The 21109-nt window shown below is 47.4% G+C and overlaps 3 pseudogenes; all 3 read right to left on the bottom strand.

Annotated features, from left to right (window-relative positions):
* Positions 1-1255: 1255 nt before the first annotated feature.
* Positions 1256-10961, bottom strand: LOC125518125 (disease resistance protein RGA5-like; annotated as a pseudogene).
* Positions 10962-11430: 469 nt separating this feature from the next.
* On the bottom strand, positions 11431-12636 carry LOC147956950 (putative F-box protein At1g50870; annotated as a pseudogene).
* Positions 12637-17706: 5070 nt separating this feature from the next.
* LOC125530605 (cysteine-rich receptor-like protein kinase 40) lies at positions 17707-18860 on the bottom strand (annotated as a pseudogene).
* Positions 18861-21109: the final 2249 nt, after the last annotated feature.

Raw genomic sequence — 21109 nt, 5'->3', positions numbered from 1 at the left:
GACGAGGAGAGCGGCGAGGGAAGCGTGGAGAACGGCGGGGAAGCGAGGTCGCGACCACTGTCCTCCTCATCTTGCGCTTCGGAGTCTCCGGTGACTCGATTGGAGGCTGCACAATCTACAACGGCACCTCGTGCACGGTGGGTTCCTGATCCAGTGGATGCTCTACCCTGGATCTGAACGCCCACCACCTCCGCCTGGTCCACTCGCTAGACGAATTGGCCTGCTCCATCGCCCAGAGGAGGATCTCGATCTTGTGAATCGGTTGAGCGGGCGGGGGCCAAAGCTTTGCCCTCTCCTTCTTCGTCAAATTCTTGAGAGTGGCCATTGCTGTCCAGCTCATCTGCCTTGTGTTGTCAAACAAAGAACAGATCTCCCTCAACCTGGCCAACTTGACCTGGTCGCTGCCGGCGATCTGCATGAAGTCAGTGTTCTCGCCGCCGGCCATCAGATCGATATGCCGTGGAAGAGGGGGTGGGGGTGGGTGGGGGGGTTGCCTGAGTGGAGCGAAGTTGCAGCGGCAAGGAGGAGATGACTGCGGTGGACTTGGAGGAGAGGGAGGAGATGGCTGCCGATGAGTAATTGTGGAATGTGTAGCACCATGGTGGCGGTTATGCATTCGACGAGAGGGGCGGCGCGTGCAAATTTTCCTAGGACTAAACTGCCCCTAGATTAAAACGCGTCCCCACCTTGTCACAAGTACCGGCCCCACTCGTTTTAGTACTTTCGGGTACTTTCATCGGAGTACTACCCAGTACTTCGTATTTGTCTGCCGTTAGATCGACATCAATGAACGGTTCTAAAAAAGCCCAACCACTCTAAAACTTGTATAAATTTAAATGAAAAACTAAGAAAAAGCGGTCCTACCACTTGAACTCAAGACTTGTGGGACGCGAAGAGGACATCCAACCATTGTGCTACGGATGTTATTATGTTTTCAACAGGATTCCAACACTATATATACAAAAAAAATTAAAAGTAACGAAATATTTCAAACGAAATACAAATATTTCGGCCACTCTCAAAATGATCGAAATTTCGTCAAAATTCTAAACAATGTGTAGCATTGATTGATTCATCAATCATCAGGATTGCAGCCATCACAGAGAGGAAGATTTTACAAGAAAAATAGAGATCTTGATCCATAACCACCATTAGTTGTCATAAACAAAGATTCAGAGGACACATTGGCAGTACAAACAAAGATCAGGAGCGCATTTTCACTAGATAGACCTAGTACGTACAATGCATGCAGGTATTATGCTCTGATAGAAACCATGACGGAAGGGCGGTTCGGGTGCATCAGCAAGGCCTCTTTGAGCGTGTCCACGGCATCCTTATCATTGCGGAACCCATACACTTTGATCTCCTGTAGGTGTAACAAGTGCTCCATGCCGACTGGTATAGTGCCGCCCCAATCGAATGCACTGAACCAGAGTGTTTGTAAACAGGGCATATCATGTGCCTCGAAGCCCAGGTACGGCGTAGTGTCTTTCTTAGACCAGAAATATAGGAACTCCAGAACTGGGAATAGCCCCGTCCCTAACATAGCTCTGTAACCAGGGATTTCATATGCTCCAAATTCGAGGTGGGCGAGGGAGGGAAGCTCTCCAAGCAGATGAACATCCTGGGTTGATGTCCCTTCAACAGACAGCTTAAGGAAGCGCAGGCAATGGAGACCAAACAACCATTTTGGAACTCTCCATAACCGCTAGTACTGCAACTCAAGGCGCTCGATATGTTGAAAAGGATTGGAAAATGAGCCCAGCTGCTGGCTATCCTCACGCTCAACATGATCGCCGCCAGAGATGACCAGAGATTCAAGGTTACAGAGCTTTCCAATGGAGCAAGCCAAAGCATCAACTTTTGGCAAACCCAAACTAATAAAACCTAGTGACATATGCAGTTCCCTCAGATTGGTCAGCTTGCTGAGACCCATAAAACACTCCAGCGAGCTCTTTTCCATGTCAAGCCCTCGCAGAGTGCACAGTGATTTCATATTTCTGATACCTTTAGGCAGGTCTATAGAAGTTGGAAGAAGCAGATAGGACAGGCGAGGCAAATGAACTATATCTGAGGGGATGCTCTCCATCTGTTTGCATTTTTCTATGTCGAGTGTCTCCAAGTAAACAAGCCCACCAAGTTCAGTAGGGAGCTCTATCTTCCAAGCTCTAACCATCAGATACCTCAGCAGAAACAATTGGCTAGCAGCAGTGAGGTCAATTATCTCCCACTCATTAAAAATGATTAGCACCCTGAGGTACTTGAACCACAAAAGAGGGAGTATAGACTTATTGAACAGTAATGATCGAACTTGTGACAACCTAGCAGCAATAGTCGTGTCATATGTTGCTCCACCAATAGCCATGGAGCTTAGGGATAATCGGCGAACCTTGTTTTTGCAGCGATTCAGTAGTCTTGCCATGTCCTCAGAATTGTATGGCACACTTATAAAATTATGTTCAACACACTTTCTTAGGATCAAATCAAGCATCATGTCATGTACTGTGCAAGACAACACCTCTCCATAGCTAATTTTGCTTGGCTGAATCATGCTTCTATTGAGGAGCTCATTGAAGTAACTCCTGCCAATAGCCTCCAAATCCGGCCAATGCGAACTGCTCACAAAGCCTTCACCTATCCATTGTTTAACCAAATCATCCCGTTGTATGATATGGTCCTCAGAATACATACCAAGATACAGAAAACATGGCCGAAGATGTGGAGGAAGATGGGTGTAGCTAAGGTTTAATATACTATTCATTTCTTTCAATGAAGCATTTGTGGCAGGTTGGGCACGCAAAGATTTCCTTATGCTCTCCCAGTGTTTCCTTGATTTCACCTGAGTAGCTAATAGGCTAGCTATAGTGATAATTGCGAGCGACATACCACCGCACTTCTTCAGAATTGCAGCCGCAACATCTTTAAGATGGGGTGGACAAACAACTTCAGACCCAAATACTCTATTGCAGAATAACATTCATGAGTTCTGATCACCGAGGGGCTTCATTGTGTAAATGCACTCACGGTCATTGTGACAGGCCATGCCAGCCACATCTTCCACTCGTGTGGTTACAATTATTCTACTCCCATTTCCATTTTCTGGAAAAGCACAACTAATAGTATTCCATGCTGATAGATCCCACAATAAGGTACCTGTTGAAATGTTTGCACATGGTTATATTGTAGCAGGATATGACTACGTTGAAGACAGAAGCATACAAAATAAAAACGAACTTGATGTAAGCAAATCTATTGCTCGGATGGTTGGTCCCTCCCTCTCTCTCCCTCTCCCTCCCCCCTACCTCACTCACTCACAAGACTCTTCCAATAGACATCTTAGCAATTTTTTACACTGAGTGAAAAAAGTACAATACTTCAATCAATTTTTTTCCAAAGATGTGTTTCTGCTCCAACATGTTTTTGTAATTTTGAATCTATATCACAAACGTAAAAACAAGAAAAAAGTCAAACTTCCCACATTTTTTTTCAAAAAGGAGGAATACCCCCGGCCTCTGCATCTGGACGATGCATACGGCCACTTTATTGATTATAACACAAGACCTTACAAAGTCGTACAACAGTAAGACCAAAGCCACCATCTTCGCAACCTCTGTCGCTACTCCTATCTACCTGATGAAGGGGCGCTAATGGTCTGGGCCTAATACCAAACAGACCTCGCAGCCAAACCTAACATCTGAGGCCTGAGGTCCCAACCAGGACTCCTTCCGGGTATGGGCACCCACCAATCCGGCGTGCTCTTCAACCAGGCCCCCTGCCGGGTATGAGGCCGCCGCAGCCACGTACAATCAATCCATCTTCAGAGTTGTACTGTTGCATGAACCGTTTCAGGCCTCTCTGCCATCGACGCCACCACGACGCCAGACAGCGCCACCATCCTGCGCTCGTCCATCATCCCACGCCCACCGGCGATACCCCTACTGCTCCATGCCGCCGAGACTCGTCGTTGTCGACGTACCAGATGCCACGCCGCTCCTCCGACGCGAACACGAAAAATAGGAAACGCCCTAAAGATACAAGGGGCACTCTGCACAACATGAAAGCCGCCGCGAGCAGCTGCAGAAATCCAGCCGGCAGCCAAAGACCCCACCTTCATGAGCCCACACCCGAATCCTAGCTCCCCAGGCAACGCCTCCAAGGAGGGGATGACGCCCATGGCACCACCGCTGCCCAATCCAGACCGGATTTTGGGTTTTCACCCGGGAGAGGACCGGAGGTGACAAGAATAAGGACCACGACACCGCCTTCAGGAAGGATGCGTCGCCCGAAGCCGACGCCGCTGTCGAGCCGAACCAGCCGGCCTAGGGTTTCCCCCGGTCCCAATCTGCACCACCATCCCCAGAAGCACCGGAACCAGCAGCATCCACCGGCCACAGGCGCAAAGGGGAAGGAGCGGGAAGGAGGGAGTAGCAGGCCTCCAGATCCGGCGAGGACGAATAGGCCCCCGAACTGCCGCCGCCAAGCGCCGACTCCCCACCAACCGAGCGGTCGAGGACGCCGGGCAGAGTCCCTGCGCACACCGTCCAGAGCGCGAACGGCGGCGCCGAACCAGCACGGGTCGCCGCCCCGTGGATCCAGATCTCCTCGAAGGGACGATGAAGGCCTCGCCGCTACCTTCCTCGGCAGCCGTGCGACGCATCGGCGGCTCCTCTAGTGGCGACGAGGAGGAGAAGAAGGGGGAGGGGGACCGCCGGCGGCGGCTAGGGTTAGCCGCCCGTGTCGCCCCTGTTGGAGCGACACGGGGGCGGCGGCTAGGGTTAGCCGCACGTGTGCTGGTTTGGCCTCACATAGTCTAACTTCCCACATGCATGGACAAACAAGCATAACCAGAACATGACACATGCTCGTAGGACGCGCACCTCGCCGAGCGACACACGCTCCCGGACAAAGTGCAAGTCGATCTCCACGTGTTTTGTACGCTGGTGCTGGACAGGGTTAGTGGACATGTACATTGCACTCACGTTGTCGCAATAGACAACAGTGGCACGCGCCGGTGGTTGATGAAGCTCACCAAGGAGTTGTCGCAACCAGACGGCTTCGGCGACGGCATGTGCGACGGCGTGGTACTCGGCCTCCGCGCTAGAACGTGAGATGGTGTGTTGCCACTTCGATCACCACGACACAAGGTTGCCGCCGAGGAACACGCAATACCCCGAAGTGGAGCGGCGTGTGTCAGGGCACCCTGCCCAGTCGGCGTCGGAGTATGCGACGAGCTCGGTGGAGGCAGACCGGTGGAACTGTAGACCGAGATGTGTGGTGCCACGGAGGTAGCGCAGGATGCGTTTGAGTAGCTGAAAGTGCGAGTCGCGTGGAGCGTGCATGAAGAGACAACACTGCTGAACTCCGTAGGAGAGGTCAGGGCGTGCGAGAGTGATGTACTATAGTGCACCGGCGAGACTTCTATAGAGCGAAGGATCATGGAATAGTGGGCCGGCATCTGCTGGAAGTTTTGCATGCGTGTCCACTCGAGTGGATATGGGTTTGCAGTTTAGCATCCCTGCTCTATCAAGTATCTCCAAGGCATACTGTTCCTGTGACAAAAAGAGGCCAGTGGTGGTGGAGGTGACATTAATGCCAAGAAAATGATGCAGTGGCCCGAGGTTGGACAATGGCGAACTCCTGGTGGAGCGAGGAGATGATGGACTGTAGTAGAGAAGTGGCGCTCACGGTGAGGATAATGTCATCGACATACAACAGCAGGTAAGCTAGCTGTGTGCCACGACGGAGGATAAACAGAGAAGAGTCGGACCGAGGTGCCACAAACCCGAGCTGGAGCAGGTACGTGGTGAACCGGGAGAACCATGCCCGCGGCGCTTGTTTCAGCCCGTACAACGAGCGGTTCAAGCGGCACACACAGGCGGGGTTGGCGGTGTCGACGAAGCCGAAGGGTTGCTGCGCGTCGGCGAGGTGCCCGTGCAAGAAGGCGTTCTTGACGTCGAGTTGGTGGATGGCCCAAGAACGCCCGGCGGCGATGCTGAGCACGGTGCGGATCGTCGCCGGTTTGACCACGGGACTGAAAGTCTCGCCGTAGTCGATGCCGGCTTGCTGTGTGAACCCTCACAGCACCCAACGAGCTTTATAGCGAGCCAGGGAGCCGTCTGGATGAAATTTATGCCAGTATATCCACTTCCCTGTAACCACGTTAGAACCTGCAGGACGAGCAACCAAATCCCAAGTGTTATTCTGCAAAAGCGCGTTAAACTCCTCTAGCATAGCACGGTGCCAGTTGGGATCTTTCAAAGCCAGTTGGGAAATTCTGTAAAAGATTTCCTTATGCTCTCCCAGTGTTTCCTTGATTTCACTTGAGTAGCTAATAGGCTAGCTGTAGTGAAAATTGCGAGCGGCATACCACCACACTTCTTCAGAATTTCAGCCGCAACATCTTTAAGATGGGGTGGACAAACAACTTCAGACCCAAATACTCTATTTGAGAATAACATTCTTGAGTTCTGATCATTGAGGGGCTTCATTGTGTAAATGCACTCACGGTTATTGTGACAGGCCATGCCAGCCACATCTTCCACTCGTGTGGTTACAATTATTCTACTCTCATTTTCATTTTCTGGAAAAGCACAACTAATAGTATTCCATGCTGATTGATCCCACAAGTCATTAACTACAATAAGGTACCTGTTGAAATGTTTGCACATGGTTATATTGTAGCAGGATATGACTACGTTGAGGAAAGAAGCATACAAAATAAAAACAAAATTGATGTAAGCAAATCTATTGCTCGGATGGTTGGTCCCTCCCTCTCTCTCCCTCTTCCTCCTCCCGCCCTCCCTCACAAGACTCTTCCAATAAACATCTTAGCAATTTTTTTTTACAACGAGTGAAAAAAGTATACTTCAATCAATTTTTTCCAAAGATGTATAGTGTGGGATCTGCTATAGAAATTGATGAGAGATATGAGCAAGAGGCTTCAAGAAAACTTGTGTTTTCAGAATTATATCAAGCCAGTAAAGAAACAAAAAATCCATTAGTATTTGAATCCGAGTACCTAGGAAAAAGATAGCGTTTCTGCTCCAACATGTTCTTGTAATTTTGAATCTATATCACAAACTTAAAAATAAGAAAAAGTCAAACTTCCCACATGTGCATGGACAAACAAGCATAACCAGAACATGCACTAACCAATTACTTGCTACTTCAAATTTAAGATAGTAGCCATTGCAAATGACTATAAAACGTAAGTAATTACCTTTTATATGTGAGATCCTTCCTTAGCTCTTCAATGATGTCGTCAAACCCGCAATCGTGAGAAGAGACATTTATCCCAAGTTTCAGTTGTAGGCGATTGAGAAGCACTCTCAAATCAGGCCTCTGTGAAACTGAAAAGAATGCCACACAAACAAAATGCTCTTTGATCTTGTCAAACACCTGTTTGGCAAGTGTAGTTTTACCCAGGCCTCCAAAACCAACAACGGACACAACCTTTAGTTTTTTCTGAGTATTCATCAACCAACTAATAACCTCTTCTCTAGGGCCTTCAATGCCCACAAGGTTGGCCGCCTCCTGGTAGACCGCTCGCAGGCGAGCGTCGACAACCACAGGGCCAAAGCTAGGCTTACAATCATCAATCTTGTAATTCACACGACGAGCATTTGCTTCTACCGCAAGAGTCCTAAGCTCTTCCATCTGGTTGGAAATTCGATGAAGCTCGCACAACCTCTTGTGAAGTTCAGCAGCCTCCCAGAAAAAGCCTACCTCAACATCCTCACCACCAAATTGGCGGATGAAGTCATCAATGCAATTTTCCATGTCGTAGGAATCTCCCTGAGATCATCCCTCCAATTTTTTACCCCTGGAGCAAGCTCATTCATGAGCTCCGGCAGCTCAAGAGCAGCGTGTATGGCTCTCAACTCCTTCTCAAGGAAAGACGCCTGCTTCCTTACCTCTTTATGCTTATTGTACTCATCGTTGATGAAAGTAGTAAACTTGCCACTAAGGGTGCTCATCACCCCGGTCGCCACACACGCGGTTGATGTCCTCCTCTTCGTTTGTTGGCTCACTTTGCCATCCTCCTGCTCCACCTCCAGCGATGATGGCTGCAGTTGGAGTGGTGCAACATAATCATCCATCAACTTTAGTTCATCCTCCATCTTGGAGAAGCTTATCTGCAAAATAATAATAATTAAAACCAGATTAGGAGAAATCACTAAATAGCACATATTGTACTAGCCGCCCGTGAATGTGGTAAGCATGCCACCGAGGGTGCTCATCACCACAGTAGGCAAACTCATGGTTGATGCCTTTCTCCTGTTCTCTTGTCTCACCTTGCCATCCTCCTTCTCCACCTCCAGTGCCGATGGTTGCAGTTGGGATGGTGTGATAGAATTATCCATCAGCTTGCCACTAACGACAGAATTACCCATCAACTTGAGCTCATCCGCTAGCTTCGAGAAGCTTATCTGCAATAAACATGAAAACATGTTTAGGAGAAATCACTAAATAACGCGTATTGTACTTGTTGCCCATGAACATGGTAAGCTTGCTATGGAGGATGCTCATCACCCTAGTTGCCACACTCACGTTTGATGCCTTCCTCTTCCTCTCCTGGCTCAATTTGCCATCGTCCTGCTTCATCTCCAACGTTGATGGTGGCAGTTTGGATGGTGCAACAACAAAATCATCCATTAATTTCAACTCATCCGCCAGCTTGGAGCAGATGCTTGTCTGCAACAAAAATGAAAAAATGGCCATGACACATCACTAAATAATTACTGGTGGATCATATACATTTACTATTGAGTGATTGTACCTGCCCTTCTGTTGAGGTACCTACATCACTTGTACCAGGCCAATTCGAAATTTCCGCGTCACCCAGTATTCCACGGATGATAAACCATGTAGACGGCCTGTTCCCTGGGTAACAGTTTGTGCATTCTATCCCTATCTCGGCACATGCCTTTACTTGTTCCAGTGATGTGTGACTATTTGATGTCTCAAACATGTCCGTCCAGTTTTCAACTACCTGCAATTTGACAACCATGGTCAGTTATAAAGGATGACATGCATTTAGAATAGAATAAACACGTAGCAGTATTGATTTAGGACTAGAGACCCCTGTTTTTTCAGTCGAACGACCAGTCATCGACTTTTTTTTACGACTCATTGACTAGTGTCAATGAGTCGTAAAAAAAAGTCGACTCAACAACGTGTTGACTAGTCGACTATTTTTCTTTGGAAAATCGCTACAAGGACAACATTCAAATCTTGTCATATGCAAATTCTTATATTAATTAGATACACTGATTGAATATAGTTTACATTTTTTTTTCCAACAAGATTGTGGTTTGTTCTAAACATGTTGTCTACAATTTTTCGAGTTGAAACTTGAAACCTCAAAAATAATATAATTACCTCCTTAACAGTGGAACACTCTTTACGTCCCATAAGGATCTCCATGATAATAACACCCAAACTATATATGTCTGTCTTGAACGTGATTTCTCCGCTAGTTAAGAATTCTGGTGCCATATATCCCCTGCACAAAATTTTGGTGTAGTTTGTTCGATTAGTGAATAAAGTGTATGAAAAAAATTGGTAGATGACTGATAAAAATATTAGGTTCGCAAAGAGACTTGCTAGCCTACATTGTCCCAAGCTTGTGGTCAGTAATAGCCCGACTCTGGCTTCCACTTAAGCGTCGTGATAGACCAGAATCCGCAATTCTGGGCACCATGTTATCATCCAATAGTACATTCTGAGGTTTGAGGTCCATGTGAATAATACGCTGTTGGTGAAGATAATGTACGCCCTCACAGATCCCCTTGATTATTTGATAACGTGTGGTCCATTGAAGTTGACAAGATGCATCTACGAAGAGTATACAATACAACAATAGTTAGTACTATATGCGATGGGATAACCAGTTCAATCGAAAAAGGGCCTTCGTGAATGATTGCCCGGTTTTCAAAGCCAATATGGTAACAAGTTCGAAGGAAGTTCTTGAAACACATATCTCATTGCCCAAACGTGGGCGTGACAATTGAAAAAAAAAACTACCACTTCATTTCAAAATTCAGGTGCAAAGATGTGGGCTTGACAAAATATTCGTCTTGGAAAATTGAGATGCTCTGAATTTTCTTTTTGACACTCGATTAAAGCTCTATCCACAACAGAAAAAGATATTTGTTAGTGCTCTCTTCTCTCTGAGGCAAACAGGATGAGAAATCAACATATGCCCAAACCGAAGAGTGCATGTTTCGCAGTGGTATAAGAACGGAGCTCAAAACTACTCCCTCCTTCCTATGATATAAGAGCGTTTTTGACACTATAGTGTAGTGACCAAAACGCTCTTATATTATGGGATGGAGGTAGTATCATTTAATGTGCAAAAAGAATTAACAAAGCTCAGAAGAGTGGCAACCAATAAATACTTTGGACTGTAGTTGGTAGATATTTACGACTACTATATAGTAGAAATGCAAGGAAAGCTACAAGGCTAGTCTGATTTTACCGGAGAGATAGTCAGCAAGGCACCCTCTGGGCATGTACTCGAAGCAGAGCAGCCTATGCCGCACATCTGCCAAGACACGCTTCCCATCGTATGGCATCAGTACTTGCTGCGTCTCAGAGCAGTACCCCAGAAATCGCACAGGTGACCTCGCTCTCGAAATTCTTGTCCAGGATCTCGTACCTCTCGAAGAGCTGCTTCACGGCAAGGGTGCCACCACTTGGAAGCACTCCCTATAGCTCACATGAATCATGTCAACTCTAAAAAATCTTTTGATTTTGACTGTACTATCTCGTTAATTCAGAGCGGAGGGTCTGCCTGTGTTTACCTTGTAGACCGCTCCAAACCCACCCCTGCCGATCTGTCGAGCGTCGGAGAAATTCTCTGTGATGGACATGAGAAGAGAGAAGGGTAGATCGACTGGATCAACGCTCTCGTTGAGCAACGCCTTCTCCAAGGCAGCAAGTTTCTCACCGTCCGCCATATCAGTGTTGGACACGAGTCCCTGATCAGAGGAAGTTAATAGGCCTTATTCTCCTAAACCATGATTAACTAAGTTGTTCATTAACAGAAGCATCAGGGCAAAATGGGGTCGAAAAATAAGTTATGACTGAACGTTCTAGTAAACTACCCTGGTCGACAATCTGCACTAAGATTTAGAATAATCATAATAACTGACTGTTATGGATAAGAAGGCTGATTACAGTATAATTAAGGCCTGTGCAACTCATACATGTCCAGAACAACAGCCAACCAGTGCTAGGTAAACAAGAACAAGAGTAACAATCTGTAGGTTTAGCAGGCATTTGCTCTGAACTGCAAATCAAGCAAACAGGAGTGTGAGCACCAGCTAAATTAGTGGCAAGCAGATTCCAAAGTACATAGATAAATACTTCAGCCGACAGAGGAGTCAATTCTTGCACAAGGGTGGTTTGAACTTCAAAGGTAAGAAACTACTGCTCATCTGCATCTGCTAATGGCTCTGAGAAGAGAGGAACATAGGGTAGAAATTGTTGTGTGCTGTTCTCAAGATTAATGATACGACCAACTTTCTGTCGCCGCATATCGCACACCGCCAAGGTAGCACCTCCATATGAAAACAAGAAAACGGTGTCGCAATCTGGATGAATCCCAACAACCCTGTACTTCATCCTAGTCATGCTCAGAAGCATATCCATGCTGGCGGTATGCTTCAGGACGAATTCTTTGCTGTTACAATCCTTGAGGCACCAAAGTGTTATCTCAGGAACTAGGCTTTCATAGGTAGCTACAACATAGTGTAAGCATCCCTGCGACAATCCAATCATACAAAATCTCGAACAGTACGGCACACGGACAGTTTTTCACTCTTTCCCCTCCACGTCCACCCCCACCACCACAAACTCGTTGCCGGTGTTGATGTCCTCCAGCTCGCCAATCACATACATCATATAGCCGACAAAGACACATTTACACCTGAAGAACGGCGCCGCTTTCTCAACCATCCCACTATCCCTGCGACTCCAAGCTCCTGTCCGTGACGAGTAGATGCTCACTCCTGTCATATAATTTGCTAGATAGTCCTCCTCAAAATGAAGAACGTGGAAATGCTACGAGACTGTCGGATCAAAAGCCAGAGCTGCAGTATGGCTATATCTGATTGCCGGCGCCGAAGGCTTAGGGGGCAGCTCGAGCCACTTACCAGTGGCGGGATTGCACACCACAAAACGGCAATCATCCTCTGCCCAATCCCAAGGGGCCGCCTTCTTGGTGCAGCCGCGGTAGAGAACGTGACCATTGCAAGTGTCCACCTGGGCCATGTCCTTGTACTTGTTAAGCTGCAGGTAAGGAAGGGAAAGGTCGAACGGAGCTGCGCCGCTGGAGACGCTGGCGAAGTGGTGGCGATACCCGCTGCCGTTGAAGGACGTGTAGAGGAAGCCGGCAAGGGTCTGGGGCATCTTCTTGCGGTTGGCTGGGTCGGCGATGAGGTAGCGCCAGGGCAGGGAGACACACTTGAAGCGGTGGAGGGATCTAGCAGGGAGGCGGGAGAGGATCTCGAGGATGAGGTCGTCGGTGAACAGCGCGGCCGCCTCCGCCGTCGCCCCCGGATGGCTGCACCTGTACAGCCCCGACTTGGTCTTCTTCTCGAGACTCCTCTCCTTCTCCGTCTCCGCCTCCATGGAGCAGAATTTGGAGGGAGTAGGCAGGGGAGACCGGGACAGGGATCTGCAAAAGGAGGGAGGAAATCCTCGATCTGGCTAGGAAATCATCGACCATATAGTCGGTGGTTGCGATCTTCGCCGTGGTGAGTCAGGAAAGGTACCTTAGTTTAGGGCGGCTACGGTGGACGCTATACTTTTATTTTTATTTTTCGAGACTTGTATTGGATATATAGAGTCGTCTGATCTCGTGATCTAATCATACTTGTCCGTTGGATCCATGTAGGACCACGCCCAATAACCGCGAATTGGGTCAGATGTCTTATATTCTGAGGCGTCTGGTTGATTGGGCTGGCCTCGGGTTAATTGAGCCATTGTACACACATGAACCCATATACCCGTTGTCCTCCTCCTTCATTACTCCACGCTGCTATCTCTACCAGCACCTCTTTGTTAGGTTTAATCTTGATTCATGTATCTGCATATTAAGTTTGCTTTTGTTATGCATGTTGGATAGGTTAGAGAGTAGCTAGTCCGGTGAAGCTTCAGGGGAGGCGTGGGGAGAAGGCGAGATGCTAAGACGTCGTGCGATACGGCGACGATAGCAAGATGCCGATTGCAGCGTGAGGCTGCAATGCTGCGCGAGGCAGCGTGGCCGTGTGACACGGCAAGTGCGACGAAGGCTGGAGCGTGGCGCTCTACGTGCATGTTGAGTTGGCCTAGTCCTTTGGCCGTTAAGAAGAGGTTGAGCAAGGGCCGGGCATAGGCGTGCATGTAGTAGCGATTAGGCTGCATGAGTTTGTTAGCCGAGAGTAGGGATGTAGTTAGTAGAAAGCATGCATGTAGTGGCATGAGTGGTGGAGCAGTTTGTTTATGTGCATGCGTGAGTTGGTTAGTGGCCGAGTGTGCCGGCCAAGTTAGTGCGTGAGTGTATAGTGGGTTAGTGCGACCGGGTGTGGCGGCTGGCTTGGCATGTCAGGCAACCCCTGGTGTATATAAGTGTTGCATTGAGTTAATGAGAAAGGAGGAGGTCGTGAGGGCTAGAGAAAAGATGTAGCCCCTCGTGTGACCAAGGAGAAAGGCCTCTTGGCAAAGCCGGTTGGATTTCTTCCTTGGTGTGTGTGTGTGTTGTGTTGAGAGACAAAGAAAGAGAAAGAGTTGTGCGAGGCAGCTCGAGGAAGAAGAAGAAGCGGCGCCGCGAGGAGGCGGCGCCAACACTCTTATCCCCACGACAGTATCGCTCCCGCCACTGCCGCCGCTGGCCACATCCTCGGGCACCGGTGTCCACCGCGATGAATGAGTTTCCCCGAAGGCGGCACAACTACAACCAGCGTCCCCGGACGGCTGTCGTCCAAGGCAGGGTGGACGAACTCCCTCGATGCTGGTGTACCTCATGGACCTAGGGTGTGCCACCGCCAAGAGACTTGTCCTTCATACTTGTATACTTGTGCTGGGAGGACCCGTGCGTGAGATGGAGTCTTGGGAGGAGCCAGTTCAGTGCAGATTTCCAAGGCACCAACTTTCTTTTTAGAAGAATGGCGTCTTTTATTTCAGATGGCTAAAGATAGAGGGATACACAGGTTCGGCGGGGGTGCCGTCAACCAAATACAGCGTCCAACCTCTAAAGTTGTTGCCATCCTAGCAAATCTATGAGATTCAACATTTTGCCCACACCGTTCATGGCATATTTCACATGCCTTAAAACTAAGCGTTCGAGAATTAAACTCCTTAACGATCATGCAGTAATCTGAAAACGCTTGTCCCGAATTTATCTCCTTGACGACTCTCAGACAATCAGACGCGATCCAGATATTGCGTAGCATCAAGTCCTCACTCAGTGCTAGCGCTTCTCTGCACGCGTGTGCTTCAAGGAGCTCCAGGTCAAGTACTCCATCGAGCACCATTGCTGATGCTCCCATATAGTTGCCTGGGGCCTCCCTGCAAATAACTGCAACTGCTCCCTTGTTTACAGTTTTTGCTACTGCACCATCCACATTGAGCTTGCTAGCATCATCTGATGGTGGCACCCATCTCTAAATTGGAGCTGGTCATTGGGAAGGAAATGATGAAGCAGCCCCTGCTTTCTTCTGCATAAAATCACAGCCACAAATTTCGTCCAAGTACCTTGTATAAATAGGTGTGTAAAGAGCGGGCTCTAAAACTCGCTTTCGTGGATGGCCTTCCTCCTCGCTCACCACAAAGCCCATAACGTGACTAGTACCTCGATGAACTGACCAGCCTTCAGAGTGTTGCTGAGCTTTGCATCGCTCGTTTCATCATAAGTGAGCGGGGCAATAATAGCATCCTCACGCAAAGACCACACCGCCCACACCCTATTGCAGTCCAGTAGACTATGCCTCCACGAATCCAATGCTGCTTTACACAAAAGCATACCGCGGACGTCGACATACACCGGCGAACACGTTCGTCAACTGTCGGTAGTGAATAGTGTGCGAAGCGCCACACAAAGATGCGTAATTTTGGCAGCACTGGGACCTTCATAGTTTCCTCCAGCTTTGTTCTTGTGCAGCCGTATCTGAAGCTCATGTGTTGCCATTTAACCAGCTCCCTCGCCTCTTTTTTTTGTATCAATTAAGAGCTTGTACGCAGATCATAGAAAAACACATCCGTCCTCTCATAGCGTCAAGCCCAGAAGTTCCTCTGGTCAATGTGACTTAGGGGAATCTGCCTGACCACTTCGATACCCATAGGCAGCAGAAACTTCTCCAGAACTTGCATGTTCAAAGATTTTGTAACTGGGAAAATCAGCTCTGAAGCACGGCCGAAGGGCGTAGACAGTGATCCCTTGGTACACAGTTATCGTGCCATATGTTTGTGTCCTTTCCATCTCCTATGCGCTTGATCATGCCCGGGAAAAGAACATCCCTTCCTTCAAAAATCGATCTCCATATTTGTGATGGACGATTACCCACCTCATCTGTAAGAACATCCTTGTCAGGGAAATAAACCACCTTGATAATTCGGGCACTTAACGAATTTGGCTCTTGCACTTGCCGCCGTGCCTTTCGAGCCAAAAGGGCCATGCTGAAAAGCTCCAAGGCTCTGAACCCTAGCCCCCCCTTTGTACTTTGGCATTATCATAGTGTCCCAGATACCCAAGCTGTTTTCCTTTCTCCTTCTTTACTCCCCCACCAAAACATCCTCACCATTGATGTGATATGTTGACACAAACCTCGAGGCAATTTGAAAAATGACAGGGAAAAGGTAGGAATTGCTTGTACCACTTACTTTATAAGAATTTATTTGCCGTGGAAATCATGGACCAGGTAGTCGGTGGTGGCGATCTTCGCCATGGTCAGTCAGGAAAGGTACCTTAAAAAGTTTAGGTCGGCTACGGGGGACGGGGACGGGGACGCGGCCAGCGGCTCTTCGCTTCGAGGACGTCACTATCCTTTTATTTTTATTTTTCGAGACATGGATTAGATAGAATCGGATTAGTACCACCTCAAATTGCTGTTAAGGAAAGAAGCGTGTTAATGTCTATAAAGGCAGCGGCTACCCATCCAAATGACCCTAACCTACTCGTAACAAAACGCGGGCATAAGGAGGTTTCTGAGACTTCGTGGTCATAACCATTGACCAAACGGATTTTTGGGTTCAAATAAATATTGGCTCTCTAATTGTACAGAAACCGATCAATGCACTGATCAAGGCCACACTGCCATTGGGCATAGCCATGATCATGGTTGTTCTTCTAAAATAAACTGGGTAGGAGTTAGCTTATTCTAGAAGCACAAAAAAGTAACCAAAAGAACTTGCCTTAAGGAAAGCGGCACTACACTATCAAAAGCTGAGTGACACGGAGACGGCGACAGGGGCTGCCAATGCCTTCTGGTCCAAGTTCGCAAACATTGGCGAACGCCAAGAAGGCGAGGCAGGAAATGTTTGCTTGCCTTTGACCAGATGAGCGGATCAACAGTAGCCTCTAGATGCTATCCTGTGGGTTGATGGAGAGCCTGGACCAGATACAAAAGTGCCAGCAGCCGGAAACTTGAGAAGGGTGCCTTGGTGAAGGCGTATTATCCGGTTTTCAACATCGATGGGGGAGACAGTCCAGCCTGAAAGCTTCTTCGCCAAAGTCCTAGCCACGCTCGTGATGTTGCCGCAAGCTACCCCATCGACTTGATGATAGACTAGCATTTAGTGTAGTAATTAATGTAATGTGCTTGGGATGCCAAATAAAAACTTGTAGAAACTTTTGGTAAGTTTGAATTGTTAAGTTGTTTTATACCTGCAAATTTTTTGAGCTGTGTCCAATGACGTGTAGGTTAGTGTTAGCTTTGGCTCCCGCTAACTGGACGGTCGGACTGCGGCTGTAGTTGGAGACAAAGAGTGGGCACTGCACATCGTGGAACACCTTGCAAAGAACAAAGAGCAAAGGGTGGCTAGAGTATGTTAGGTTGCGACATACCAAAAAGGTTGATGCAGCCCCGAGTGTCCTCCAAGGGGATCAGAATTACTGATCAGAAGAGAACACAAGAAATCGTATGAACTCGACATGGAGTGGAACTGTGGAACCTCTTTATTCATATGTTCGATCGAACTAAAACATAGTTAAAAGAAAGATAAGTGTACAAACAATGCAGGGTGATGTTCGTTCGGCGGTTTTGCCAGTCCGGAGATTCTAAAGCGCGTTTGGAGAGCAGTTTGAAATTTTCAATTCACCCAGTATTTCAAATTCACGGGGTATAAACCATGTAGCTGGCCTATTCGCTGGGTCAACATTCATGCATTTTATCCCTATCTCAGCACATAGTTTTACTTGCTCCATTGTTGTCTGGCTTCTTGACGCTCCAAACTTGCTCGTCCAACTTTCAACTACCTGCCAATTTGACAGCGCGCCATAGTGAGTTACGAAAAGATGATGCATTTTAGAATATTAAAAAGAGAACACTTAGGATTGAAGAGCAAATGCAATGATACCTACCATAAACAATTTCAAATTTTCCGCTTCATCAATTTTAGTGTTATTGGTCTTTCAATGCACATAATGACTTCAGATATTAGAACCATCTTTATTTCTGTTTTTTATTTGTCAAAGATCGTTACAAAGACAACATTCAAATCATGTCACTTGCAAATTCGGCTGTTCATTAGATACTCTGACTGAATATGTAGGTCTTGACATTAGAGCTAACAGGCCAACTACATTGTCTTTTTTTTTTGAACCTATAGCAGCATTATTACCTCCTTAGCATTAGAGCACTCCTTATGTCCCATAAGGATCTCCATGATTATTACACCCAAACTAAATATGTCTGTCCTGAAGGTGATTTCTCCATTATTTATGACTTCCGGTGCCATATATCCCCTGCATAAAAATTGGTGTAGTTTGTTCGATCAGTGAACAAAGTGTATGTAAAAATGTTGGTAGATAACTAATAAAGGTATCAAGTTCTCAAAGATAATTGCCAGCATACCTCGTCCCAATCATGTTTTTAGTAATAGCGCGACTCCTTCTTTCACTTAAGCACCGTGACAGACCGAAATCCGCAATTCTGGGCAGCATGTTGTCATCCAATAGTATATTTTGAGGTTTGAGGTCCGTGTGAATAATACACTGTTGCTGAAGATAATGTATGCCTTCACAGACCCCCAATATTATTTGATAACGTGTTGTCCACTCAAGTCCACAAGATGCATCTGCAAGGAGTATACAGTACAAGAAATAGTTAGCACTATATGCGGAGAGATAGGCTGAATTGACGAATTTCAAAAGGCTGGTGTGATTTTACCGGAGAGATAGTCAGCAAGGCACCCTCTGGGCAGGTACTCGAAGCAGAGCAGCCTCTCCCATTCTTCTGCGCAGACAAGCTTTCCGTCGTACGTCACCATCATGTGCTGCGTGTCTGAGCAGTGCCCAAGGAATCGCACCGCGTTCTTGTGCTTGACCCCCATGAGACAGGCGACCTCGCTCTTGAAATTCTTGTCCATATCAAAACTCTAAAGAACTTCTTCACAGGCAACGGTGCCACTACTTGGAAGCACTCCGTGAGGAGCACATAGAATCTGTGTCAACTAAATTGTGGCTATCAGCTGGTTAATTTGGAGTGGAGGGTTTGCTGCATGCATACCTTGTAAACCGCCCTGAACCCGTCCCTGCCGATTATTTGATCCTCGGAGAAGTTTTCTGTGATGGCCCTGAGAAGCGATAAAGGTAGATCAACTGGATCCGCACTCTCGTCATGGAACGCCTTCTCACCGTGTTGGTTGCCACCCGCCATCTAGGTGTTGGACACAGCTCCCTCCCTGGTCCACTTTCTGTTTTGATAGGGGCAGAGCTCCTTCCCTCGCCTGAGAAGAATCTGACAGGAAGGTTGTGGGGGTGGAGAAACAGGCAGAGGGGAAGTGGGTGTGGTCACGAGTTGATATATTCCATGAACCTGCACATGTAGAAAAATCTTCAGTCAAGCTGCCTCTCATTACTGTCGCATTTCTGGAAAAGTCTTCACATTGATTAGTAGTTAGCTCGTGGTTTCTATCTTTGGCCTACCAAAAATCTAGACCATCCTCCTCCAAAAATCTACCAAGGATAAAAACTAGCCAAGAGACCCCTGCCTTCTTCCCACCTCCGGGGCTCAGCGCTGCGGCGGTGGCGCATCCCCACTGGTCCCGACTCACTGATGGATCGCAGGGCAAAAATCTGATCTGAAGAACTCAATCTCGAGCTAAGCAAACCCTAAACTTACGAACAAGAAAGAAGATAATTTGGTGCAGCAATACGAGCTACTTTTCGTGGTCCTTTTCATTGCATTATATAGGGATACAAATCACGTCCAACACGGCACAGGCCCAACACGACGCGACCCTGTACAACGCCGGTTTACAAACCTTTCCTAATACGACCTAACCTCGTACGTATACTGAACCGACTCAAACAATTCCTAACACAGCACGTCACCTAACCTGAAGCTTAATTGCTAACATTCACCCCCTTAAGCTTAAGGTGGTTCTTTCACAACTCGTAGACCGATCCTCTTCCTCATCTCCAAGAATTTGACTCTTCCCAATGGCTTCGTCAATATGTCTGCGAGTTGATCTTTAGTGCTCACATATTCAACTTCAATCTTGCCTTCTTCAATGCAATCCCGGATGTAATGATATCTTACATCAATATGTTTGCTCCGTTCATGATGCACCGGATTCTTGCACAAAGAAATAAAAGATTCGTTGTCCATGTTCAACACCACCTTCCCTGGATCTCGGTTGAGAAGATTGCCAAGAAGATACTCCAACCAGACCCCTTTACACGCTGCTGTAGTTGCTGCCATGTATTCAGCCTCACATGAAGAGAGTGCTACTACTTTTTGTTTCTGTGACAGCCAAGACACCATGCTAGTGCCAAGAAAAAATCCCATGCCGGTCGTGCTCTTTCGATCATCAACATCTCCGGCAAAATCACTGTCACTATACCCTGTCAAACGAGGTTCACCATTGTCTTTCTTTTTCTCATAGCAGCAGCCGAGCCCCATGGTCCCCTTGACATACCGTAATATTTGTTTCACGGCTGCCATGTGTTCAGTCGTGGGGGATTCCATGTACCTGCTCACAATTCCAACCGAATATGCCAAATCCGGTCTTGTGTTCACAAGGTACCTTAAACTCCCAACAATGCTTCTGTACATGGTTTGATCAACTGGAGGTGACGAGCTCTGCTTGCTCAACTTGAGGCGAGCTTCCATCGGAGCTTGTGCTGGATAACAATCATCCATCCCATGTTCTTCGAGAATTTTTCTTGCATATGCTTCCTGGCAAAGTGTAGTATAACCTGGCATTTGATGTACTTCGATGCCCAGGTAATAACTCAACAAGCCAAGGTCGCTCATCTTGAACAAATCTTTCATCTGCGATTTGAACTTTTCTATCTCGAGTACTTCGGCTCCTGTGATCACCAAATCATCCACGTACACACCTGCAAGCAAACTGGATTTACCTTGTCCACACTTGTACATTGCATGCTCATGAGGGCACCTCCCAAAATTGAGTGATAACAATGTGTCATGCAGCTTAGCGTACCACGCTCTGGGCGCTTGATGCAATCCATACAATGCCTTCCGAAGCTTCAAGACCTTATGCTCACCTCCTTTCTGAACAAAACCCGGTGGTTGGCTAACATACACCTCCTCCTTCAATTCCCCATTGAGAAAAGCCGACTTGACGTCCATGTGATGTAACTGCCATCCTTCATGAGTTGCCAATGCAATCAACAGTTTCACGGATTCCGTCCTTGCAACAGGCGCAAAAACTTCCTCGAAGTCAATACCATGCTGCTGCAGAAAGCCCTTTGCTACTAGACGTGCCTTGTGTTTCACAACGGCACCATTGAAATCTTTCTTTACTTTGTAGACCCACTTGACTCCTATAGCACGCTGCCCATCCGGAAGATTAACGAGTGACCAAGTATCATTTTCCTCGATCGAGCTCATGTCCTCTTCCATTGCCCGCTGCCAGCTTTCTTCTTCTATTGCTTCAT

Source organism: Triticum urartu, chromosome 7A (assembly GCF_056163025.1).
Source record: "Triticum urartu cultivar PI428250 chromosome 7A, HENAU_Tu73, whole genome shotgun sequence".
Taxonomy (NCBI): domain Eukaryota; kingdom Viridiplantae; phylum Streptophyta; class Magnoliopsida; order Poales; family Poaceae; genus Triticum; species Triticum urartu.
The sequence above is the reverse complement of the archived record's forward strand: the minus strand, read 5'-3'. Positions and strand labels throughout refer to the sequence as shown.